This window comes from Chiloscyllium plagiosum, chromosome 18 (assembly GCF_004010195.1).
Source record: "Chiloscyllium plagiosum isolate BGI_BamShark_2017 chromosome 18, ASM401019v2, whole genome shotgun sequence".
Classification (NCBI taxonomy): domain Eukaryota; kingdom Metazoa; phylum Chordata; class Chondrichthyes; order Orectolobiformes; family Hemiscylliidae; genus Chiloscyllium; species Chiloscyllium plagiosum.
In genome coordinates, this window is record NC_057727.1 from 16,567,304 (window position 1) to 16,594,608 (window position 27,305).

A 27,305-nucleotide genomic window follows, 5' to 3' on the forward strand; every position below is an offset into this window, starting at 1 on the left:
AAATCCAACTGACCAGAAGTCAGCACTGTTTACAGCATCAGTCAGAGAAGCTGGAAAGCACTGACACTGCAGCGACAGGGGATATCCTTGCTCAGTGCCTCTCTTCACACTGACTGGGAACCTTCTTTTACCATCCTGTCAATTCTCACAGGGTGAATAGATGGCACGTCTACTCTGGCCAGTGAGTCTAGGACCAAGGATCAATCTCAGGACAAGGGGTAGATCATTTAAGACTGAGATAAGGACGAGTTTCTTCATTCGGATGGGTGGCGAACCTGGGGAATTCTCTCTCTCAGAGTCTTGTGGAAGTTCATACACTGAGCAGCTTCAAGACCAGAATCAATATGCTTCTCAACACTCCAACTTACTGCTGATGCTGGAATTTGTACTGAAGACAAAGAGATGTTGGAAATCCCAGCGGGTCAGGCAGCACCCATGGGGAGAGAGCAAGCTAACATTTCGAGTCTAGAAGATGCTTCACCCGAGGTGGCGGCGGAGAGTCATCTAGATTTTAACTTGCTTTCTCCCCATGGATGCTGCCTGACCCGCTGGGATTTCCAACATCTTTTTGTCTTCAGGTTTCTGGATACTACTGTCATCAAAGAATTTGGAGATAACATGGGAGAATAGCATCGAGGTAGATGATCAGCTATAATCTAACTGAACAAGTCCAAAGGCCCATTCCTGTTTCTTTCCCAGGAAACTTGCACTGATAAATGACCAGGAAATGCACAATAGAGCCCTGGCAGGGTCATCGTGAAGAGGTTCAGAAGGCTGTGTAGTGGATCTTGCATCAGCAAGATGCCCTGTAGTAATTTTGGATGCCAGTCTCTCCAGAGACTCTGCAATGCCACCTGGGCCAACAGGAGGTTGCACAATGTGCAGTGTGGCATAATAGGGGTATGGTCAGGTTCTGTGTAGGTCTCACAACTTCCAAAAGCTGCCACAATTCTCACACCACCTTTCACACTGACAAACACACTATGGTGCCCCACAGACAATTGGAGACCCAAGGCAATGATGAGACAGAACCAAAAGCTCAGCCAGAAGATTGAGTTACAAGGGAAATGACAAAGGAGGAGAGGAAGGGTAGTGAGGTGGGAAAGTTTAACAGCATTACGAACCAAAGCAAGGATATGTCCAAAGCCAACAAGTGTGGAGCTGCAAAAGCACAGCAGGACAGGCAACATCCGAGGAGCAGGAGAATCAACATTTCGGGCATAAGCTCTTCACCAGGAATGACTCCCCCGCTCCTCGGATGCTACCTGACCTGCTGTGCTTTTCCAGCGCCACACTTTTCAACTCTCCAGCATCTGTAGTCCTCACTTTCTCCTGTGTCCAAAACCAGACTTGGAAGAATTTACAGAGAGAGTTCAAGATACAGGCTTGAGTAGATCAGAGTGAGGACCTGACAGATGTAAATACAGGATTAAGAATTAAAAATTTTATGTGCTAGGGGACCTGAGCCTGTCTAGATGAAAAATAAGTACTATTTTAAAATATATTTGTCAAGAGGTGTGGGCATCACTATGGCCAGCATTTTTAGCCCATCCCTAATTAACTTTGAGGAATTGTGGTGAGCCATCTTCTTGAATCACTGTATTGGTATTGTATTGGTACATCCAGAGCACTCTTTGGAGGGGGTGTGGTGGATACAGGATTGTTAACTTATTCCTCCTTGAAGCACTGGTGTCACTGGCAAAGGCACCATAAGTTTTTCATCCCTAATTGCCCTTGAATGGCTTACTAGCCTTTTCAGAAGGTTGTGAGGAGTTAAGTACATTGCAGAGGTCTGGAGATAAATGTAGGCCTGACTGGGTAAGTATGGCATATTCCCATCCCAAAAGGACATTAGTGAACTATTTGGCCTTTTATTACAATCAATAACAGCTTCTTGGCCACCATTGCTGACACTAGTTTTCAATTCAGGATCTTATTTATTAAATTTTAAATACCATCAGCAGCCTTGATGGGATTTGAACCCATGATTCAGATTAGAATTTGCAGACACTCAGTCTTGCCTTCATACCTGCACGTTTGATTTTTCTAATGCACCCCTGGCGGGCTTCCGAACTTCATAAACCTGTGTCCATCCCAATCTCCAGTGCTTATGTCCTAACATGCCCCAAATAGCTTTTGCCCATTTGTTGCTCTTGTCCCTCTGGCTAGTCAAGGTCATGGCAGCAAGGTGATACCGAAGGAGTTCTCGCCAACAGGATGAAGGTACAGAATTTTGGGAGAGTTGTTAAACCATCCCTCCTCACCCTTTTCAATCTTTTGACTGAATTGATCACCACCTCCTCCTCCTCCTCTGGTGACCCCACACTGCATTCCTGCACACCCAGTGCAATCCTTATCCAGTCACTGTCCAAGAATTGTCAGTTGTTACTCCTGCACCCTTGTTCTGTTGTCCATTGAGGATGTGCCCTTGGCTCGCACCTTTTTCTTTATTTAGTTGCTGCACCGTTGGTAGCATCATGCGAGTTTCTACATTTACTCATCACCACGACCCCACGTGACCCCTCCACACTCTAAATTATTAAGCTATTTATCTGACCTCCAGAAAATTCATCCTACGTTGTACGGTCTTCATGCACTGCCACAAACTCTGCTCCCTCGCCACTGACTCCATGCCTCTCCATTTCAAATGCTTGAGGCTGAAGAAGACTGTTTGCAGCTTCAGTATCTCTTGTGAACACAAGGTGATCGTTCAGCATGATACCATTGCTAAAGCTGCCTATTTCCACATCCTCTCACTGTCCCACTTTTCCCAGCCTCAGCTCTTCTGCCAATGAAACTCTCAGTCTTGCCTTTGTTGGCTACACACTTGACTATTCTATTGCACTACTAACTGGTTTACCACCTTCATAAATGTGTGGTGCTCCCAACCTTGTATCCCAACTCATACCCAAATACCTTTTGCCCATTACTTTAACACTTGCTGACCTAACCGGCCCCCGTTTTACAATTTCAACCTTGGATTCCAAATCTTACAATGGATCAACACCATCCTCTTGTTCCCCCCACCCCCACTTGCTCTTTCCAATCTTCTTCAGACCTACAACCCCTCAGATCTTTACTTTTCTTTGATTCCAGCCTACCAGGGATCGCTGATCTTAATTGGGTGGCATGGTGGTTCAATGGTTAGCACTGCTGCTTCTCAGTGCCAGGGACCCAAGTTCGATTCCATCCTTGGGTGATTATCTACATGGAGTTTACATATTCTCCCCATGTCAGCATGAGTTTCTACCCACTGACCAAAGATGTGCAGGTTGGGTGGATTGGCTGTGCTAAATTGCCCATAGTGTCCAGGGATGTGCAGGCTAGGTGGGTTAGCAGGGTTGCAGGGATAGGGTAGGTGGGGCGGGTCTGAGGTGACTCTTCAGATTTCAGAGTTGACCCGATGGGCCAATTAGCTTGCTTCCATACTGCAGGGATTCTATTGATTCAATGAAAATTGCTCCACCATTTGTGGCCACTCTTTCAGCTGCTATGACCCAAGGAACAAAAATTCCATCTCTAACCTTCTTCCAATTTACTTCCCTCCTTGAAGACACTAATACCTTTGACCAGGCATTTGATTATTTTCCCTAAAACTGCTTCTGTGGCTCAGTGTCATCTTTCATTTTACTATGCCTCTGTGAAGCACTTTTGGCACATTTCATTGCAGAAAGGGCTACAGAAATACACATTGTTGTTGTTGTTGGAGTTCACAGAGTATACACGATCAAAAGCCAAAAAAGCATTGGAATAATCTGGAAATTTGAAGTGACAATGGCTGCTTTCGCGTGTACTGTTTTTCCAGTAAAATTGAAGTAGAGATTCACTCTGCTTCTCAAAGCGCTCAAAATGACCTCAAACTAAGTATTGGACTGAGTCAACAACTTGTATTTAAATAGCACCTTTGACACAGTGAAACATCTCAGACGCACAAGTTTAAAATCTATCCAAGGCAAATTTAGGATTCCTTGCAGAAAGTTCCAGAAAGGGAAAACCAATAGGCAAACCAAAAAAACTCGAATATGAGCAAGAAAAAAATCAGTTCCTCACAAATTAATCTAATGTATACTCTATCAAAAACAGCAACACCATGCACACCCCAAAATGAGATTTCTAATTATCAATGACACAAAGGGTTATAGAGATAGTGTGGGTAAAAGACATTGAAGAGTTTGATCAGCCACAGTCTTATTAAATGGTGAAGCAGACTTAATGGGCTGAATGGCCTACAGCTGTGTCTTGTTTCCTGGGAGTATAGATCATCATGGAGTCACCTCACTGTGCATTCACTTTGATGATCCAGTCTAGTTTCACTCGTTAAACTGAAAGGAGGAAGATCATTAAAAGCTCTTAATCAAAAGTCCATTAGGCTGGTGAATGAAATAGTCCCACCCATCCACCAGCCCCACTCTTATTCCAAGACAGGAGAAGAGAATGCCTCCTTACCATTTGTCTCTTCCAGATCTCCGTACAGGTGCATCAGCCCTGCACTGCCGGCTTCGTCATTAGTGCTGTCCTCTCATGCACAGACCTGTAATCAAAGTGACAAGAAACAGAAAATTGATTGGTGTTCTGGTGGGAGTTCACAGATAAACACTGGGGAACTAATTTCTCCTTTAGTTGCTGATTGACACAATAGATTTTTGTTTAGTATTTTGAAACTGATTTGTCGTAACTGAACTCGTACAAGTCTCGTTTCTTGCAGCCAATGAAATGCCCTGCTACCTCATTGTGTAACTCAGTGAGGATAGTGACGTTATAACAATGAGCCTTGATCTCATGGAATAGTGGAGTGATCCTGAAAGGCCTGCTTATTATTATCATCCCACTAGCCAAAGGAAAGGTGGGTAAAGAATTAAAAGAAAGCAACTCTACAGGTACATCAATAATGACAGGGAGAAACTGTGACTTCACATTTATTGCCCACAATTGAATGTGGTGAGCCATCTTCCTGAACCACTGCAGTCCTTCTGCAATGGGTTTGGTACAAGTGAATGGCTTGCAAGCCAATCTCAGGGGGCAGTTAATGTTGCTGTAGATCTGGAGTCACACATAGATTACATCAGATAAATTTAGCACATTTCCATCCAGAAAGGACATTAGTTAACCAGATGGTTGCAACAAATGATTTCAGGGTCGCTATTACAGAAACCAGGCTTCACTTCCAGAATTATTAAATAAATTTAAGCTCCACAAGCTGCTACAGCAGGATGCGAATCAGAGGTCTCGGAACATTAACCTTGGTGTGTGGATTACTTGGCCAGTGATATTTCCACCATACAAATGTATTTTGGCAGTAGGCATCGGATTGGTTCAATCTTGGGTGTGCAGCCCTCACCCAGCTTTGCAGCACTCATTTACAGAAAGGGGAGTGGACAGAAATCAAGATGTGATTCCATGACATTCTGAACACAAAAGCATCTCTTTATCGCCACAATACTACAGATTGATTAATTTCAGCAGATACATGGATTAAGTATAACCTGCATTGTAGTGGCAGGTTTACTAAACTGATGAGAATGGGTCGCTCAACAGGCTTGTTTGGAGAAATCGAAGTTTAAGCTTTAAAGACTTGCAGATTACAAAATACATGATGGAGTGAATGAGTTAAACATCTCAGAGCTGTCTACTAATCTCGGGCACACATGCAAATGATCTCCTGCTTTTGTCAGGCAGCTGAAATGTGCGGGGAACCAGCAATCTGAATTTACGTCTTATCTTTCGTTTCACTTTGCTCATTAGGTGAGGTTGCTACACCCAGCAGTTATCTCATTTTTTTTTAAAATCATTCAAGGGATGGCAGTACCAGCAACACCACCAGCATTTCTTGCCTATCCTTAATTGCCCTGATGGTGAATGGCATTCAGGAACCACTGGATCCTCATCACAGATTTGTTGTACTGAGTGACCTGTTGGGACATTGCAGAAGGCAGATTCAGGGCAGACCATACTGCGGTGGGTCTGGCATCTCATGGAGGTAAGGAGCAGGGAAGGCTGGCAGATTTCCTTCCCTCAATGACACTAGTGAAGCAGGTGAGTTTTTATGACAATTCAGCATCTTTACAGTCATCATTAGGTTTTTATTTGGTCTTTTGTTTTTGGATTCATTACATTGAAAATTCCCAGCTGCCCTGGTGGAATTTAAACTGGTGTTTTCAGACCATGAGTCCAAACCTCTGGAGTGCTAGTCCAATAACCTAATCGTCTGTGGAACAAGTAGCAACCTCAGCTCCATGCATGGTTGACCAGCCTATTTCTAACGTTGTGACAGAATATCCTAGTGATGTTGTGCGACGCCGCACACAGAACCATTTGGCTCATTTCTGTAGCGACGCAAGCTTCTTGACTGAGCCACAACAGTGAGCGAGTGTTCTATTGTTGGCATCACTGCAATTGTACACTCGTACCTGCCTCTTCAGAAAGTCAGAGCAGTCTCCAAATTTGGCTTGATGAAAACAAGATTAAATTCCCTGCAGCATGAAACAGGCCCTTTGGCCCAACAAGTCCATACCGACCCTCCAAAGAGTAACCCACGCAGAACCATTCCCCTACCCTATATTTACCCCTGACTAATGCACCTAACGCTGTGGGCAATTTAGCATGGCTAATTCACCTAACCTCCACATCTTTGGATTGTAGGAGGAAATTAGAGCACCCAGAGGAAACCCACAGAGACACGGGGAGAATGTGCAAACTCCACACAGACAGTCGCCCAAGGTGGGAATCGCACCAGTGTCCCTGGCGCTGTGAGGCAGCAGTGTTAACCACTGAGCCACTGTGCTGCCCAAAGAAGCCCTTTTTTAAAACAAAATAGCCTCACGGTGGAGGGAAGAAAGAGAGCAAACTGCACCTTTAATCATGAGAGAACACAAGATGAACAGTTTCTACTATGCAGAGACTGCGCAATCATTGGCATGGGGAACAAGAACATTTTTTTTGCCAGATTAAAGCTAACAAAGTTAACCACTGGCTAAAAAGAAGGCATTTATAGCAATTCAAATTCCCACTCCCAAAAACAACAATCAAGCTGTACTGACTCTCTTGTGTGATGGCACTATACAAAACAAAAATCCCTGATTTACTGTGCTTCATATCATTATTAAACAAACAAGAAGCTCCTCATTGATCACTTCGACAGCCATTGAATTGAAGAGCAAAAATAAACAGGAGCCTGATAGGCTGAAGCGAGAAGTCAGTGAGTGACGTGTGCAGCTGACCAAATATTTGTGGAAACCTTTAGCTTTGCAGTCACCACCAGACACGGCACATTTTGGCTCAAAGCTAGCTTTCAATCATACACTGGATCTCCTGTATATTCATTCTCAGCAAGAGCACTGTGCGGTGTTTTGTAAAGATTCCCGAAACAGAGCTGCATTCATCCACTGGGAGGGACAAGCAAGAGACGTTTCATAAAATACTGGCTTTTGTACTTCCACCGGGAGTTCTCCCTCCAGCTTCTCTGAGCTGGAATATCCCTTCGACTGGCTAAATCGGGCTACACCTCATTTAACCCCTTAACACCAGTCAAACCACACCAGGTTAGGATTAAAGACAGGATTCTTGGCAGTGTGGAGGAACAGAGGGATCTGAGTGTGCAAGTACATAGATCCCTTTAAGTTGCCACCCAAGTGGATAGGGTTGTTAAGAAAACATATGATATTTTGGCTTTCATTAACAGAGGGATTGAGTTTAAGAGCCATGAGGTTTTGCTGCAACTCTATAAGTCCCTGGTGAGACCACACTTGGAATATTGTGTCCAGTTCTGGTCGCCCTACTATAGGAAAAGCAAGAGGCTTTGGAGAGGGTGCAAAGAAGGTTTACCAGGATGCTGCCTGGACTGGAGGGCTTGCCTTATGAAGAGAGGCTGAATAAGCTCGGACTTTTCTCTCTGGAGAGAAGGAGGAAGAGAGGAGACCTGATCAAGGTGTACAAAATAATAAGAGGAATAGATAGCGTCAATAGACAAGAGACTTTTCCCCAGGGCAGGATTGACTGGTACGAAGTCATAGTTTGAAGATATTAGGAGGAAGGTATAAAGGAGATGTCAGAGGTAGGTTCTTTACGCAGAGAGTTGTGAATGCATGGAATGCGTTGCCAGCTGAGGTGGTGGAAGCAGAGTCACTGGGGACATGTAAGTGACTGCTGGACATGCACATGGATAGCACTGAATTGAGGGGTGAGTAGGTTAAGTTATTGTATTTTATATTAGGATTAAATCTCTGCACAACATTGTGGGCCAAAGGGCCTGTTCTGTGCTGTATTTTTCTACGTTTCCAGTCAAGACCCCAGAGCCAAAAGGGTTAAATTAAAGACAAGTTACACAGACCAGTTACATATTCCCTTCAGTAAAGGGGATTAAGGGATGATGTCATTGATGTGTTAGAAAGGATTTGATACGATAGACCGGGGAAAACCGATTCCCCTCATGAGGGAGTGAAGGACAAAGGAATATATAATCTTACAAGCACAGCCAGATTGTTCAGGGGTGATGTCAGGTGGTACTCCTCATGAAAATCTGAAAAAACTCTTAAAAAGCCATTTGGATGAACTGAAAGTTAATCTTTCAACTCCTTTTTGTCAGGCAAGATTATTATTCATAGAATCCCTACACTGCAGAATGAGGCCATTCAGCCCATCGAATCTGCACTGATCCTCCAAACAGCATCACATCCAGACCCCAGACCATTATCCTATCCCTGTAATCTCACATTATCATGCTGATCCACCTGGCCTACACATCCCTCAACAATATGGGGCAATTTATCATGGCCAATCTACCTGACCTGCACGTCTTTGGATTGTGGGAGGAAACCAGAGCACTCGGAGGAAACCTACGCAGACACGGGGCAAATGTGCAAACTCCACACAGGCAATCGCCTGAGATTGGAATCGAACCCGGGTGCCTGGCTCTGTGAAGACGCAGTGCTAACCACTGAGCCACCGTGCTACCACTAAATGGTGACAAAATCAAGATGGGTAGATGGAGTTGAGCTTCAGATCACTCAGGAATGATGAACGGAGCTCAGGCCTCTTCCTGTTCCTGTGTTCATTTGGTATTCAGGGATCAGAGTTGCACGGACCCACTGCTGTAACCTTCATTTGGAACCATTTAGCAATCATTGCAGTTGACTTACAAGACTGCCTTACATTGTTGGAAAGGTAAAGCGTCAAATCAGTAAGGAGATCAAGTGAGACTGAATATTTCCATGGTCAGTCTATATTGGATCTCCATTGGCAAAAAACACTCACCTAAACAATAATGCTGGGGCACAGGAGGATAGGAAACAAACCCCTAGAGTTAGTCCTGTGTTTCTCAACATAGAGAGGGAGGAAATGTTCTGCAAGTGTCAGATGGAAAGCCGAACAGAAGAGGTCATGCTGCTGACTGACCAGCTCAGTGACACGCAAAAGGAGAGAATAACCCGAGACAGAAAATAAATAAATGAGGAAACAAAACTCCACCAGTGAAGACAGTCCACACCAGAAAGGCTGCAACGGACATGGGATGTATTAACAAAGTAAGTTAAAAAGTTATATTCACCTCCAACGGAACAACACAGAACACCACAAACACTTGATTGCTATAAAATGGTTAGGAGAAATAATTAAAGTGAGTTCAAATGGAACTGGAGCAGTTTAAAAGTACAGAAAGTAAGGAGACTGCAGTTCAGAGACACTCCAAAGAGCACCAGAAAGATTTATTCTTTCTGAAAAGTTTTTGAAAAGCGATGGTGCTGTGGAGCAGAATTAATACGATCCACAAAAGCTACAGTGTGTTGAATAACAAAGTGGGGGATATTGTTTAATGATGTACAACAGTTTTCAACTGTAGGGTTGCCATGGTGAAGTGGTACCAATACAATCTCATTATTTCCTTCTCTCCACAGGTCCTCTGGACTTTCACATGTTCCAGTCACAACTGCATTTATATAACACCTTTAAATATAGCAAAACCACCCCAAGGTGATCTCAGGAGAATAATCAAGTAGAAATCAAAACTGAGGAAAGGAAAGAGAGACATTGGGATTAAAATGGACGAGCTGATTCTTCAGTGAGCACCAGGCTGCACGGGGGTGATAGACCACATGTGGCAATCCCTGCTCCACTCCCCTGCATCTGTCAACCACTTGTCAGATCACTGTGATACTTACACCTCACTGTGTAAGGGGAATAAAACAGACAGCTTGTTTTTATGAAGCAAATAATCCCAATTGCTATTTGCCTGCCATTACCAGAATGGCCGTGTGATAAGGTGGCAGAAATAAAAGAACCTTGACAACCAAGAATTCACATCTGCAAACTCAAACCAATAATTTACCTCTTGAAGGCATTATCCTCAGGACACAGAGGCAGCAACATCAAAGCAGCCATCCCAATGGCTTCAGACATCCCTTGGCCTGATGGGGCAGCACGGTGGCTCAGTGGCTAGCACTGCAGCCTTACAGCACCAGAGTCCCAGGTTTGATTCCCACCTTGGGCGACTGTCTGTGTGGAGTTTGCACATTCTCCCCATGTCTGCGTGGGTTTCCTCCAGGTGCTCCAGTTTCCTCCCACAGTCCAAAGCTGTGCAGGTTCGGTGAATTGGCCATGCTAAATTGCCCATAGTGTTAGGTGCTTTAGTAAATGTAGGAGAATGGGTCTGGGTGGGTTACTCTTCAGAGGTCTGGTGTAGACTTGTTGGGCCAAATGGCCTGTTTCCACACTGTAGGGAATCTAATCTAATCTGATGTACAGCCAAGTTACTACATTGTCACTAGGAACATTTGCAACCCACAAAATGAGTGTTTACCTCTTTAGCCTTCGTCTATACTCGGGCTGTTCGACAAGGAGTTGTAACAGGAATGTAATCCTGAGTGCATAATTATTGAAAGGTCATGCAGTTATAAGGGGAGAAAACTAGTTGTTTTGACAGTGTTCATGTTAATAAATGCAATGCTTAGGAGCACTACAAGATGTGTTATATGGTTATGCGGCATATGAAAAAGGGACCACTGATCTATTTCACCAAGCTCACGAATTTACTTGTTTTTAATATGTCCATTCCACATCTCCGAGAGATGCCAGCTGCTCCTTTTATACAACATAGTTTCATGTTACTAAGATTGCAGAAGACTGCTGAACCAATTTGCACACATTGTATACAAGTTACCTCCACAGCATTGAGGATATACCCAGTGTGCCAGCAGTTAGAAAGTAAACCCTTTGAATTATTAAAAGTGAAATAATGTCATGTGGAATGAGGGAACTCAGCCAAATTAAGCATCACAATGTTCTCTGCAATGCAAGTTATTTATACAGCATAGAGAATTTGTTCTAATTATTTTAGAAGGATTGCCATTTTGGGGAAGAGGGATTTTGCATTTTCCAGCGAGCACATGACCACACACATCTTTTGGAAATTTAGATACTTGTACAATTTTGGCTGTTTTGACAGTTTAATGTATTAAATTGCACAGGAGTTGTGAAGAAAGCACAATGTTATCTTCGAAACTCTGCTGTGTAATTAAAATGTTGTGCTCTGTGAATTGCCTGGACAATATGCCACAGAAGTTTGAAAAGAACCCAATGGTTACGAAATAAAGAATGGGGCTACTGTGACTTGTCCAACCACAGGAATGGCTGCAAGATTCATTAAAACCCGAACCAAAACCTGAACCAGTTAAATCACACATCTCTCAGAGACCTCCTCACAAAACGCTTCTCTGAAAAACCCACGATAATTTATAATTTTAACAGAGTGTTCTTCTGATTTCGACCCTGTCAGTATGTGGCATGCTGCCTTGTGTTCTGCCAGGCTACATCCATTTCACCCAAAAATAATATCGCAGCACAGGAAGAAAAGACATTGGAAACTCTTACATGGATTTGTAAGCCTAAAGTTAAACCTTAATTCTACAAGTTGAAGCCTACAGTTGCAGTGGATTTTTCAAAAAATATTCCTGCATGAAACATGAACAAGGACTATATTTACTGCCCTCCCAGCAGGCTGAGATTTTGCTAATGAACTGCCTTCTTGAATTGATTCAGACTTGCGTTGGTATTAGGGCTCCTGAAGAAGGCTTACACCCAAAACAATGACTTCTCCACCTCGCTTGCTGTGTTCTTCAAGCCTCCTGCTTGTCTACCTGGGTATTAGGAAGGCGGTTGCATGATTTTGACCCAGCTGCAATGAAGGAATAACCTTGACGATGAGTTCTGCTAGTCTTGGCCATCTCAACCGTAGCATTTAGAGGAATGGAATAGACTCTCAAAGTAAGCTTGCGGCGCTCCCCACACTGAGAATGGATGGACTGATGATGAAATCCAACAACAGCAATGCCAATAACACTAACTGTTCTATCCCGGATGGTGTTGAGCTTCTTGTGTCTTGTTCCAACTGCACCCACCCAGGTGAGTGGTGGTGCTCTCATCATTAGGTGGCGAAGATTTGCTGGCGACGGTCCAAAACTGATCCCGTCATCAAAGAGCAACCAAGAGGCCAAGCTGTCTGATGCCATTAAACTTCTGGTCAGCAGTAATGTGTTGACAATGAGGATTGGGGTTAAGGGCGAGGTGGTGCGTTGGTTGTGCATTTCCTTGTAAAGATGACCACTGCCGTCCTGCTACTTGTTACCCAGAGCCTAACCATTGTCCCATCCCAACACAGAGGTTGGCAGGGGCAACTTGACCAACACAGGAACTGCACAGGTGAATTTTTGTGGCGAGGGAAGTAATGGGTGAAACAGTTGAAGATGGTGGTCAAAGATTGCTGCCTGTCACTTCCACTCTGAGCATTCCACCGAGTCAGCAAGAATATAGAGAATTATTGCACTTGAGATGAAAGAAAAAATCAAAGCAGCAAACAGGCCATTCACCAATCTTGCTTGTGCCATCTATAAGAATGGAAAAGCAATTAGCTCTTTACCTTGTTCTTACCTAACAACATGTTTCCTTTCTCAGTTGGAATCCAATTTCAACCCCCTTGAAATAAGCCAACAACTTGCAATTAATTTTGAGAGTACATTGTCTGATGGCAAGACAGTGTCTAACCTTCTCCACTTTATCATGAATCAATAATAATGTCTTTGTCTCTGCATGCATATTTGAAAAACCAGTACAAAACAGCTTTATATTAACATGGTCAATAGTAAAGTCTGAATAGTACTACTGCTTTCGTGCAAGCTTACATTGGTTACTTTCCAGTCTCGTTCTCCCATTTCCCATTCAAACTGACTCTTGTCCTGTGATTGGCAACGGAGGCAGTCCAGTGAAGGTTCACTAGATTGATCCTGGATACAGTTGGATTTTAAGAGGAAAGGTTAAGTGGTTTGGGACTGTACTCATTGGAGTTTATAAGAATGTGAAGTGAGATTACTAAACCATTCGAGATTCTTAGGGGTTTGACAAGGTACATACTGATGTATTTTCTCTGGATCATCAGAAGCTTAGGAGTGACCTGATAGAGGTTTAATAAAATCAATGAGGGGCATGGATAGGATAAATAGACAATGTCTTTTCCTTGGGGTGGGGGTGTCTAGAACCAGAGGGCATAGGTTTGAAGGTGAGAAGGGAAGGATGTAAAGGGACCTCAGGGACAACCTTTTCACATAAAGGGTGGTGCATGTATGGAATCAGCTGCCAGAGGAAGTGGTGGAGGCTGATACAATTACAGCATTTACAAGGCAGTTGGATGGGAATATGAATAGGAAGGCCAAATGCTAGCAAATTGGACTTGATTTATCTGGGATATCTGGTTGGCATGGATGAGTTGGACCAGAGTTTGTTTCCATGCTGTAAACCTCTAGGACTCTATGACAGTGTGGGACTAGATGGCATAATCACAGAATAAGGGACTATCCATTCACAACAGGGATGAGAGGAATTCCTTTTCTCAGAGGGTAGTGAATCTAGAAATCCTTAACATACAGGATGGTAGAGGCTGGGTCATTAAGTATATTCAAGGCTGAGAGAGACAGATTTTCAATCTGTGAGGGGCTCAAAAGGTAGTGGGGGGGGGGGTGGGGTGGGAGGGGGAGACAAGAAAGTGGAGTCGAGGATTGTCAAATCAGCCATGACCTTATTGAATCATAGAACAGACTCGATGGGCCAAATAGCCTTTTTCTGCTTCCAAATTTAGTTATTCATATGCGAAGTTCATTTTGAAACATTTATGTCATTTCCAGTTAACAGCCACACCTTTCTTCCCTCTTAATTGTTAGTTTGTGTTATTCAACTAATAGTTCAATTCCTCCTGAGCTCAGTCTTATTTTAACAGCACTTATACCTGTTGGAACTTGAAGGCTGACTTGATTTGAAAATGTAATCTGAATAAAGATTCAGACTAGGAGCAAACATTCAAAACCCATGTTAAGCACATAAAAAAGGCACTAACAGCATGCCAAGAAAACATGAATAGATTTTGTCCTGTTAAAGTAGCTTTTTAAAACGTGATGCTACTTCACATGTCAAAAATATACCATAATTGGGTCTGACACTGGGACAAATTGAGAAATTAGTTGCATGCAACTAATTTAAGTCTGTCAATAAAATCTTGACTCAGGAAGCAAAGAAAGAATACACTTTCACTGCCCATCTCCTCTGAGAAACATTTAAAGGCAAAATATGGACAGGGTTAAAGCGAGCTCTCGAGAATCACTCTCTGGTGATTCTGATTGCCATCCGACTGGAAACTTAGGAAAACCAAACCACTCCTCTCATTTATAAATTACAGCTCTCACAACAATGCTGTAGTCAATGTTACTAAACTTTAAATGAAAGATAAACGATGCCATTCTGACATTGCTTAGTAATACAGCATCTGCATCAAGCATGTCACACAGCCAGGAATCAAGGGGCCTATTCCAATTCTGATTCTTTATTCCACTCGGCTGAGAGTTTGTACAAATCATTGACTGCTGGCGATGTCATTGGGGAGGCAGTTAAGACTGGGAGCACCTCTGAGCTGCACAGTCAACAGAATAGTTTGAATGAAACACACTTGGCCTAATGACCTACACTGGGGTGGGGTTGGCATCACTGTAACCCATCCCTGCAACTCCCAAAATGTTTGTCAGTAGCCACTGTTCGAAACTGAATATTCAGAAACTTTACGGGATTTGGCAATTCAACAATGTTTTAAATTAAACCACAATGCTTTTTAACACATTTACAAACGGGGTCCTGACAACAGCCATCCGGAAAGCACGGACTCATGCACAGAGATACTTCAGGGACATGGGTAACTCACCATGAAAATGATTCTGTTCTAAGTTCAGACATCCCGGCGATGGGAAAATGCTTCTCTCTGAATTATCCACTTTCAAAAGAGGAAGACACTTGATTCTCTAGATAATAGACACAATTTGTCCTCATTCATAATGCACTAGTCGCAGCACATGGTTAAATGTTGCCAAGCTCTGGCCTTGCAGCTCTTTTCCTTGAGAATGCCTTAGGGAATATTAGGCAAGTCGCTGTCACCCTTTCAGCTCTGATCACATGGTCAGAAAGCCTCCCTACCTCTCGCAAGCCTTTAATCCTGCTAATGAGAGTCACATTTATGCAACATCCCACCACACAAACCAGCTACAGCAACTCTCACAACTGAAGTTAGACGAGAATGCAATTTTACACTGTTCCAGACTATAATAGCACCAGCGCATTGGAATGATTAATGCAAAACTCATTCCTGTACCGACTCAATTGAAAGCATGAAATTACCTTACCTTCCGTACTGGAAATGCTCACACTAAAAGGCAGAGTGGAAAGTTCAAAGCCGAAACAGAACCCTGCATGCGGTGCCATTCAATCTGTCCTATGGTTTAATGCAATAACTAGCAACAGTGAACAAGGCAAGTACTAACACGTGGGAATTTTCATCCTGCAGCTCACAATGTAAGAAAGAGAAAAGAAACCTCCAGGGAGGCTCTGTAGCTGTGCCAATGAACGGAAGGAGGGGTTAACAGGAGATACCGCTGAAACCCTGGGGGTGGGTTGACAGAGATGACTGCTACTCTGTACAATGCAGCCCACAGATCACCATATCAGGGCTTTTATCCGGCTACCCCTTTCCAAGGCTCTATGCTATTCAACAGAGGTTCAATGGGGTTTAATATGTTTTTCACTTGCTGAGATGCATCTGTCATTTTGAAATTGGTCTCTGGACATTCACGCTGTAAGGGGCAACCATTCAAATTCTTCCTCAGAAACTCTTAGAACCTATCTTGAAAATTCAGTATGTTGGCAAGTAAAGTCCCAAGCCTCTGTCACTTGTGTGTCAGCACCTATTGGTTACTCAACCAACTCCACAATCAAACTATAAAGGAATATTAATACCATGCATCCCTTGCCTCACCCATTATTAAATATCCAAAAGGGCATGGATTTTTCTCAAACTCTACACCATCACACTTAGCTGACACAAGAGCCAGGCACACGTCAAAAATATGTATGCATTCACGTTTGCAATCTTCTGGAATGACCAGGAATTGTCCAGAAACACCTATTCCTCCCCACGGCACTGCCTCCTGTACTCCAGGAGATTACTGTACATCTGTCTGCGCCCCCATTTCCTTGCCTTCAAAAACTCCATACATTCTCCCATTTCAGATACTAACACAATTCCCCCTTAAAATGCCTCCTCCATTGTCTCAGGCACTGAAGTCTCCATCCTAACGGCAGAAAATGTTTTCCCTTATGTCCTCATTACTTCTTTTGTCAAATCTCGAGTCTGCACCCTCTGATTATCAATCCTTCTAACTATGAGCACGTTTCCCTCCTTGTATTTTGTCCAGACCATTCACGGTTTTGAATACCCCATCAGGTCTTTTCTCAACAATCTGTTCTCTTCAAAACAGTCCCAAATACTCCAATCTTTCTACTGAACTGAAGTTCCTCACCACTGAGCATCACCTCATTCTTTGATACATTTGACTTTGTATCATCTCTCTGCATTCTTACCAGAATGCAATACTTAATGCTTCTCTGCATTAAATTTCACTGTCAACTGTTTGATCATTCTACCAATCTATCTATACCCTTCTCATGATTCTCAATAGAATCATAGAATTATACAGTACAGAAGGAGGCCAGTCAACCCATCATGTCTGTATCACTCCTGAAAGAGCTACCTGGCTAGTCCCATTCTCCAGCCCAGTCTCTACAGCCCTCAAAATTCATCACTTTATAATATTTATCCAGATCTCTTTTGAAACCTCCTACAGAATCAGTCTCCACCATTCTCAGGCAGCACACTCTGAATCCTAACAACTCATTGCGTAAAGAAGTTGCTCTTCATTGCACTCCTAGATTTCTTGCTGATAATCTTGAAATTGTGACCCCTTGTTACTGGCATACTGTCTAGTGGAAACAGAATATCCTTCTTTACCTTGTCAAAATTACTCAATTTTGAATACTTCAATAACGTCACCTCTTAGACTTCTCTGCTCCAAGAAATAAGCCCAATTTCTCTAATTTTTACTTATATCTAAAATCCCTCATTCCTGGTTTCATTCTCATAAACTTCCTTTGCACTCTCCCGAGGGCTTTAACACCCTTGCTTAAATAAGGTCCCCAGAACTGAACACAATACCACAATGCGATCTGACCAATGATTTGCACTCCTTGATTTTATCCTCTCTGCCTCTATTTATAAAACCAAAGATCCGTTAAGCTGTCTTAACAACTGTTCCAACTTGCCTGGTCAGAGAATTATGCACGTGAACTCAGAGGTCTCCCTGTTCCTGTACTCCCTGCAAAGTTGTCCCATTGAGCCTGTATTGTCTCGGTGTTCCTTCTCCCAAAATGCATTACCTCACATTTCTCTATATTGCAATTCATTTGCCAGGTGTCTGCGCATTGGGCCAACTTGTCAACTTTCCTCTGAAGTCACCCAGCATCATCGTCACAATTCTCCCCAGGCCAGCATCATCTGCAAATTTAGAGATATTGTCCTCAACATCTATCTTCAAATCATTTATGGTAAATTAGGAAAAGAAAGCACAACTGTTACATGGGGAACACCACTTTCAGCTCATCTTCATTCTAAGAAATGTTTCACTGTACCTACCGCCTGTTTCCTATCATTCAGCCAACTTGTAATCCATGCTGCCAAAGACCATTAATTCCAAGCATTTCTAACTTGCTAACTAACCTGCCATGTGGCACCATATCAAAGTCTCAACATACAACATCCACAGCTCTACCCTCATCCACTGCCTGTGTCACCTCGTCAAAGAACTCAATTAAAATGTGTCAGACATGACTGCCCTTGACAAAGCCATCATGACGGTCCAGTATTAACTTACTTTTCTCTAAGTGCATACTTACCATATGGACCTCCATCAGTTTTCCAACAACTGATGTCAAGCTGACAAGTCTGCAGTTTCTCGGCTTATCCTTTTCACATTTCTTAAAAAACTGTCACTTTTGCAATCCTCCAGACCACAGGACTAATCCTGTGTTCAGGCAGGCCTGGAAAATTTCTGTCAACAGCTACATGACTTACTCCCTCACCTATCTAGGGTGGATCCCATCCAGGCCTGGTAACTTCTCTATTTTAGCACCTCTTCTTTGTCATTCACAAAACTGCTCAGTTGCTGACCACTCTCATTTCCAACTGTCATATATGCTGCCTCTAAGAATGAATCATTTTTCTGGTCCCTAATTTGTTCAGCTCCTCTTCTTACCACCTTTTTAACTATTAAGTACCTTTGGTAGACATCGGACTTTCTTGCGTGTTAGCTTCAAGTCTCTTCTCATACTCTCTTAGCTTCTCTTATTTACTTTCTTGATTCTCCTTGAACCTTTTATATTTGCTACGATTACCCATTGTATCCTCCATCTGACATTTGTCACAAGCACACTTCTTCTGCTTCATGTTAATCACTATTTCTTCTTCATCAACAGTGCCTGGACAACTTTCTCTTTGAAAAGGAACATCAATTTCTACAGCCTGAGAAGTGGGCCATCTTTGCCATGGCGATCCGGCAGGAACAGTCGACTGTCGATTCTAGTTCTTAGACTAACACAGTGGACTTACCCACCTCTTCTTTAAAAAAGGCAGCCCATTGCTGATTTACAGTTCTGCTTGCTAATCTTAAATTCCAATTTGTCTGGGCCAGATCTATTCTTACACCACTGAAATTGGCTTCCACCCCCAGTTCATTATTCCAATGATGGATCACTCCTCATCGTTTTCCACAGCCAACCTAAACCTTATGATACAATGGTTACTTTCTGCTAAATTTTCCTCGCCCATACCCACTTGGCCCACCTCATCCCCAAGAGTCTGGTCTAGCAGTGGATTTCGCGGTTGGACTGGAGAAATTCTGAAGAAAATTCTCCTGAAAACAATTTAAAAACTTGTGGCCCTCTCCAGCCTTAAATGACTAATGGCACTATATTTAGGCAATTACAGCAAACTTTGCTACTCTACCCCATTTAAAACTACTCCATAAGATATAGGAGCAGATTTAGGCCATTTGGCCCACTGAATCCTGACTGGTATGTTCCTCAACCCATTCTCCCTGGAATCTTGGATCCCAGATTTGGATATCCCTGGATTTCCAGATGGCCTCTGACAAGTCGCATGCATGACGCTGCTAAATAAGACAAGAAACTACAGTGTTAGGGGCAAGGTACTGGCATGGATAGAAGATTGGTTGCCTGGCAAAAGGCAGAGAGTAGGAATAAATAGAGGTCTTTTTTCAGGATGGCAGTCAGAGACTAGAGATGGTCTGCAGTGGGGGGGCAGTGTTGGGATCACAATTATTCATGTGACACATTAACAATCTGGACGAAGGAACTGAGGGCATTGTCAAGTTTTCAGGTTTTATAACCCTAGATGGAGGGACAAGTCAAGGAAGAGAGGAGTCTGCAGAAGGACTTGGACAGGCTAGGATCACATCCACTGGCTCTCCTTTGTCTAACTTGTTCATTACCTTCTCAAAGGATTTGTCAGGCATGACCTCCCCTTGATGAAGCAGTGCTTACTCTGCCCTATTTGATCATGCACTTGCAAGTACTCTGCAATCTTAGTCTTAACAATGGATTCGAAAATCTGATCAATGACTGAAGTCAGGTTAACCTGGCTGTAGTTTGATGTCACCTTGCTCCCTCCCTTCTTGAACAGGGGCATTACATTAGCCATTTTCCAGTCCTCTGGCACCCTCCCTGATTCCTGAAAGATCACCACCAATGCCTCTACAATCTCCTGAGTTTTCTCCTTCTGAATTCTGGGCTGTATTCCATCCATTCCAGGTGATGTATTCACCTTCAGACCTTGCACCTTCACCAACACCTCCTCCTTGGTGATGGCCACCAAGGTCATCTCTGTCCTCTGACACACTCAAAGTTCAGGTATGTTGTTGGCGGCTTCCCCTGTGAAAACTGATGCAAAGTACCTGTTCAGTTCCTCCACCATTTCTTTGTTCGCCATTACTACTTCTCCAGCCACATTTTCCAGCATTCCAACATCCACTCTTGCCTCTCTCTTACCTTTTAGATATCCATAAAACTCTTGCAATCTTCTTTTATGTTATTTGCTATCTTCCCTCATATATCATCATCTCCCCCTATTGCTTTTCTCGTTGTACTCTGCTGGTTTTCAAAGGTTTCCCACTAATTGAACCACATCGCATGCTTTTTCTTTTGCTTTTGAGCCATCCCTGACTTCCCTTGTCAGTCAAGGTTGCCTCATCCTCCCCTCAGTATGTTTCTTTTTCCTTGGGATGAATTTCTACTCTGCTTCCAAATTATCCGTAGAAACTCCTGCCATTGCTGCTCCATTGTCTTCCCTTCCTGTCAACTCTGGCCAACTCCTCTCTCACTATAGTTACCCTTACCTACCACTGCCTATAGATTAGATTAGATTCCCCGACGGCATGGAAACAGACCCTTTGGCCCATCAAGTCCACATCGACCCTCCGAAGAGTAACCCACCAAGACCCATTTCCCACTGACTAAGGCACCAAACACTATGAGCAATTTAGCATGGGCAATTCACCTAACCTGCCTTGCAATCTTCTTTTATGTTATTTGCTATCTTCCCTCATATATCATCATCTCCCCCTATTGCTTTTCTCGTTGTACTCTGCTGGTTTTCAAAGGTTTCCCACTAATTGAACCACATCGCATGCTTTTTCTTTTGCTTTTGAGCCATCCCTGACTTCCCTTGTCAGTCAAGGTTGCCTCATCCTCCCCTCAGTATGTTTCTTTTTCCTTGGGATGAATTTCTACTCTGCTTCCAAATTATCCTTAGAAACTCCTGCCATTGCTGCTCCACTGTCTTCCCTTCCAGTCAACTCCTCTCTCACTATAGTTACCCTTACCTACCACTGCCTATAGATTAGATTAGATTCCCCTACAGCATGGAAACAGGCCCTTTGGCCCATCAAGTCCACATCGACCCTCCCAAGAGTAACCCACCAAGACCCATTTCCCACTGACTAAGGCACCAAACACTATGAGCAATTTAGCATGGGCAATTCACCTAACCTGCATATCTTTGGACTGTGGGAGGAAACCGGTGCACCCGGAGGAAACCCACGTAGCCATGGGGAGAAGCACAAACTCAACACAGACAGCCGCCCAAGGTGGAAATTGAACCTGGGTCCCAGGCACTGTGAGGCAGCAGTGCTAACCACTGAGCCACCGTGCCACCGTGCCACCTATAATGCTTGACTTTGCTATAACTTCTTTCCTCTACATCTTTCCCACTGGCTGGTGGCCTACAGACTACACTGAGCCATGTAAATGAACCTTGCTTTTCACACCCCGATAAATAGATTTTGTACTCGACACCTCTGGGTCATCCTCTCTCTCCAGCACTGGAATGTTTTGTTAATCAACACTGATATGCCTCTCCATTTCCTTTTTATCCTGAACACTTTGTATCTCGGAACGTTCACTAGTCAGCTCCATCCATCTTTGTGTCAGTCATCTGCTATCCCCACATCCTATTTCTGTATGTGTCCTAACAATCCACATAGTCACATGCACGTATTGGAACACTATTTTCAGATTTATCATTTTCTCTCTAACATTGAACACTCCTAATGCCTTACCAGTTCCTACTCAAGTATTATCTATCTCTTTGAACATTATTTGCACATTATTATCTCTCACTAGTATTACCTCCTGGCTCCCACACACTTGCCAGGTTAGCTTCAACCTTCTCAGTTGTACAAGCAAAATGGCCCAGCAAGGAAGTGAGCTTTGTTTAATGAGACTCACCCAACCTGAGATTGTATTTGCACTATTCCCCTCAGAAATGATCCACATATCTCAAGAATCTCCCTGCTTTGTCAGGTTCCTGAACAGTCTCATGGTTTAGTGATCTTATCCTGTAAGACTGTGAAGATCTCAACTTCTCATCTTGGCCTGTGTTCATTCAGTTGTGTGAAGCTCTTGTTGACCTCATCACTGTTGTGTTAGTGAAAACAGTATAATATAAACATGCTGAATGCAATCTCTTGCGATGTGGGCATGTGGCTGATTGAGTCTGCCAGCACACCGCTGTCAGTCAGCTCAAGATCAAAGTTCCCACATCAACACTGGTAACGTGGACCACATGCCACAGGCAAATTGGCATTTATTTAAGCATAGATCCATATGAAGGTCAAAAACTTCAGCACAGTACAGATGGAGAAGGAACTCTGAACAAACAAAATATAGACAAACCATATGAGGATGGCGGATTATATGCGATTCTGTATATAATCAATTCTACACTGGGGGCAATGTGAACTGAGGCCTTACTGTGAATATGAGCTGCAAAAAAGCATGTTGTGCTAAATTCTTAGGTATAGAAACCTTCAGCAAGATTAGTCAGTTTACTTGATGCAACCTCAAGCACTAATGCACATTTTGATCTGCCCCTAAAATATAATTCAACCATTGAAAAGTTGGTCGGACATGAAAACACTCATTTACACTCTTGGGTCACATTTCATTCAGGAGTCTTCAAAGAGATTGTAATCAAAACAAAAACAAGTGCAGATGCTGGAGGTCAGACATAAAAACAAAGTCACCAGGTCTGGCAGCATCTGTGCAGTGAGAAAGAGTTAACGTTTCAACTCTACTAGGATTCTTCTTCAGAACTCCTGCTCTGTCATTAGCCATTTTGCCACCTGAACCAACACCTTGGGAGAAGTCTTAGGAAGTTAACTTTTTTGCTCACCTTATATACTGTAATCTAAATCAACAATCTCCATTCAGATAGGTGCAGTATGAGCTTCTACAGGTAAATTACTGCCATTATTTTGAGACTGGGTTTTCAGAAGCATTGAAAGAGGGGTTCAGTTTAGATTCTGCCCAGGAGTGTGCGCAAGTTAGGTTGCGATCCACCCCTCCTTATACTGCATGGTTGCATAGTGACTTGCCTGCATGGCCAGCTGTAGTGAACCAGTTTAAGTAGTGAGGACTACAGATGCTGGAGATCAGATTCAAGAGTGTAGTGCTGGAAAAACACAGCAGGTTCGGCAGAAGCCCTTTATCAGGAATTAGAGAGAGACAACCCAAATTCTGAGGAAGGGTCACCAAAATAGTGAGGTAACCCAAATTCTGAGGAAGGGTCACCAGAATTGAAACGTCAACTCTGATTTCCCTTCACAGATGTTGTCAGACCTGCTGCACATTTCCAGCAACTTCTGTTTTTGTTCCAAATTCTCTATTTCCACCACATTAACGTCATTGTATCATCTGCAAAGACAACTTCAGACAAAGCTGTGCAATAAACTCAGGAAAGGGAAACGAAAAAGAAGCCAATAAATTTAGGAAGGGAATTCCAAATCTTAGAGCCTAGGGAGCTAAAACAGTGAACAGCTAAAACAGCCCTACGCAGAGGCCAGAAACACATCGTTATTTCAAATCAAGTGGCCAGGGACTGCACCTCACCTCCTAGCCCAGATCTTTGACAGAGTTTGGTCAAGTCAGGAAAACAGGAGGTTTTTTTTTCCCTGATCAGGTTTTGGCAGTGACAGAGATGGTCTGATCTTACAGTTCCTAGAACGAAGGAAGCTGGAGTGGGAGAGTCACATGATTAGGGCAATATGAACATTGAATCAAGTGATCAAGAAAGCTGAATCGACTTGGGAACTGAAATAATACAGTTTTAACAAAGTAAGAATGTGTCTCTACATGCATGTGCTTCAGTGTGAATGAGTGGGATGTTACCAGGGTTGGAGGGTTTGAGCTATTGGGAGAGGCTGAATAGGCTGAGGCTGTTTTCTCTGGAGAGTCAGAGGCTGATTGAGGTTTATAAGATCATGAGGGACATGGATAGGGGAAATAGACAAAGTCTCTTCTCTGGGGTGGGGGAGTCCAGAACTAGAGGGCATAGGTTTAGGGTGAGAGGGGAAAGATTTAAAAGGGACCAAAGGGGCAACTTTTTCACACAGAGGGTGGTGCATGTGTGCAATGAGCTACCAGAGGAAGTGGTGGAGGGTGGTATAATTACAGCATTTTAAAGGCATCTGGATGGGTAGATGAATAGGAAGTGTTTGGAGGCATATGGGCCAAGTTTTGGCAAATGGGACTAGATTGGGTTGAGATATCTAGTCAGCATGGACAAGTTGGACCAAAGGGTCTGCTTTCGTTTTGTACATCTCTATGTGCATGTCCCTGGAGAGCCCTTCTCTGTGTGTGTGAGGGCTGCATGTACAGCCACTACAACTCATCGTCCATGCACTTACAGCGCCCATGACATTTCAGCTAATGACACAACAGGACCTATGCAATTGAAGTTCACGGCCTGGTCTCCTCGAAGCAAATTGCTGAAGTGTTAACCCAGAGGACCGTTCAGTAACAGGCCTCAGCAACTCACTCACCACCTCACTGGCTGCCCTTCTGTTTGAGTAAGGTAGGAGCCGTGTAGGTTAGCAATGAGGCAGCAAGTGGGACAGTGAAAGGAATGGACATTGGAGAAGCAACAATAACAGATGCATCACATCTGGCTCCAATTCCAACTTCCAGTTCCAGTGGGTACAGGCACACAATAATGATGTCAACAGCATCCTTTTCCTATTCAAATGGACTAGCAGGACATAGGCCTGTGTGCATGTGTCCGTCCATATGGATAAGTACATGGTTCATGTCAATTTCAAGGTTACCAATGCGAAACCTCAAGTTTTCCACAAAATTCCAGACAATACAAAGTAGGCGGTACTGGGCAGTACGGTGGCTCAGTGGTTAGCACTGCTGCCTCATAGCGCTAGGGATTTAGGTTCAACTTCACCCTTAGGGGACTTTCTATGTTTGTGAGACTTTCCTCTGGGTGCTCTGATGTGCAGGCTAGGTGGATTAGCCATGGGAAACACAGGGTTACAGGGATAGGGTAGGTGGGGGTTGGTCTGGGTGAGATGTTCTTCCGACAGTCAATGTGGACTTGATAGGCCAAATGGCCTGCTTCCATTCTGTTGGGATTCTAAAAGGGGTGCAGGAGCAGATGGACCTGGGTGTACATGTGCACTGACCATTGAAGATGGCTGGATAGGTTCGGAGAGCAATTAGTAAACTTCACTGGCTTTAAACAGTAGGGGTACAGAGTACAAAACCGGATAGCGATGATGCATTTGCACAAAACGCTTGGAGACGTCAGCGGGAATACGGTGTAGAGTTATGGGCATGGTATGGGAAAGATTCAAATGCACTGGAGAGTGCAGAAGCAGCTTATAAGGAATGGTTTCCAGAAATGAGTCTTCGGATATGAGGAAGTTGGGATTTCTCTCTTTGGAGAAGAGAAGGCTGAGATAAGTTGCAATAGAGACTTTCAAAATCATGCGTGGGTTGGATAGTGTAGATGGGGGGAGGTCATTCTGACTTGTAACTGGGGGAAAGAAAGAACGAGAGACAGATAGATTTAAAGAGCTGTGCAAACAAAACAAGAGTGATGAGGGAAAACTGTTATTCCTCCGTGGGTAGTTTAGGGTTTGTAATGCACTGCCTGGAAATATGGAGGAGGCATGTTCAGTTAAATCATTAAAAAAGGCATTGGATGATAATTTAAATAGAAATGGTGTGCAGGATATGGGAATGGAAGTGGTGCTGGTGGGATGGGACAAATAACCTCCTTCTGCACTGTTATGATTCTGTGATAATTTGGGAATAAGATCATACCTTGGAGTAAGTTGATATATCCATATGAGAGTACTTCAGTGAATGTGTGTGGGAGTTTTTAATAATCGCTTGCTTAGAAATCGATATCTCTGTTAATCTGATGAAAGCCTGAGGAAACAAATGGCAACTGACTTGGAACAACAGGGCAACGCTGTGCAAAATAAAAAAGCACCACCTGACAGAATCCATCCTGTTCCCAGCAGCTAGCATCAGTATCAGCAGCACACGTACAACAATCAGAGCTGACTCTTCAGAAATTTCTAATACAGATGTTAGGGTGGTTAGACAAACTCCCACATTGTTAACGAGAAACTCAAGCTGAGAACAGCAGTTTAACAAGTCAAAACTTCCAGGAAGAATGAACACTAAATACTCTCAAGATCAACTGAAGATAAACCCTTTCTACCAGGAAAGGTCAGGATGGCCACAAACACTGGCCTATGCCAGCAAAGCTCTCATCCCCTGAATGATTGAAAATTTGGAAATGCAACTGTATTTGAGATGTGGATTTCCCCATCTTTAATCCAAAAATGCTTTTTCCCAGAACAAATGATTCTGAAATGTAACATTGATCTCAACAAACACCTGCACAGCACGTAAGGTCTGATTTATTTTCCTTTTGTTCTTAAATAACTCCAATTATAGTGCAAGCCAGTCATTTAGGCAGTAAGACATTGCTACGTTAGGCTAAAGAACAACTTCAGCTGCCATCTGTAGCTAGAGCACAGGCACCCAGTGTGAGAGCCATAAGGACGTGAACATTTAATAAAAATGTTGCCCTTCAGAAAGGGACTCAGTTGTGTGGAATAGAAACAATGTTTGCACTTGGGAAACTTAGTGACTACCTGGACACTTTCGAGAGTTCAACCAATCACAGCAATCCAAAATAGATTCATCAATTAGCAGACATACCACCTCCACATGCTGTGATGCACAGCTGTATCACCAGAGTGCCAGGCAGGATATCCGCAACTTGTAGGCTCAAGAGGATCTCCTTTTTGTTTCCACAGGGCTCTTATTAAGACTTCATTACCTAGGGTTCACATTCCCATTGCTGACACTTGCTGCATATGAGGATATTATGGGGATTAATAACACAAGTGTCATTGATCCCTTGCAAAGTGCTGTAATGTACACAGCCAAGCTCTAGGCGGATATCAGATATTTCAAATATTTAAAAGTGGGAGGCTGGGAAAGAGAGAAGGGGAAGAGAA

General features: G+C 43.4%; 1 protein-coding gene across 1 annotated transcript in view; it reads right to left on the reverse strand.

Moving 5' to 3' along the window:
- plxnb1b (plexin b1b) overlaps positions 1-27,305 on the reverse strand; it is a 261,149-nt gene that overhangs the window by 124,479 nt on the left and 109,365 nt on the right. The window contains exon 2 of the mRNA XM_043707786.1: positions 4,447-4,531. The gene's annotated coding sequence lies outside the window, so the exon portion shown is untranslated. The remainder of the gene's footprint in view (positions 1-4,446; positions 4,532-27,305) is intronic.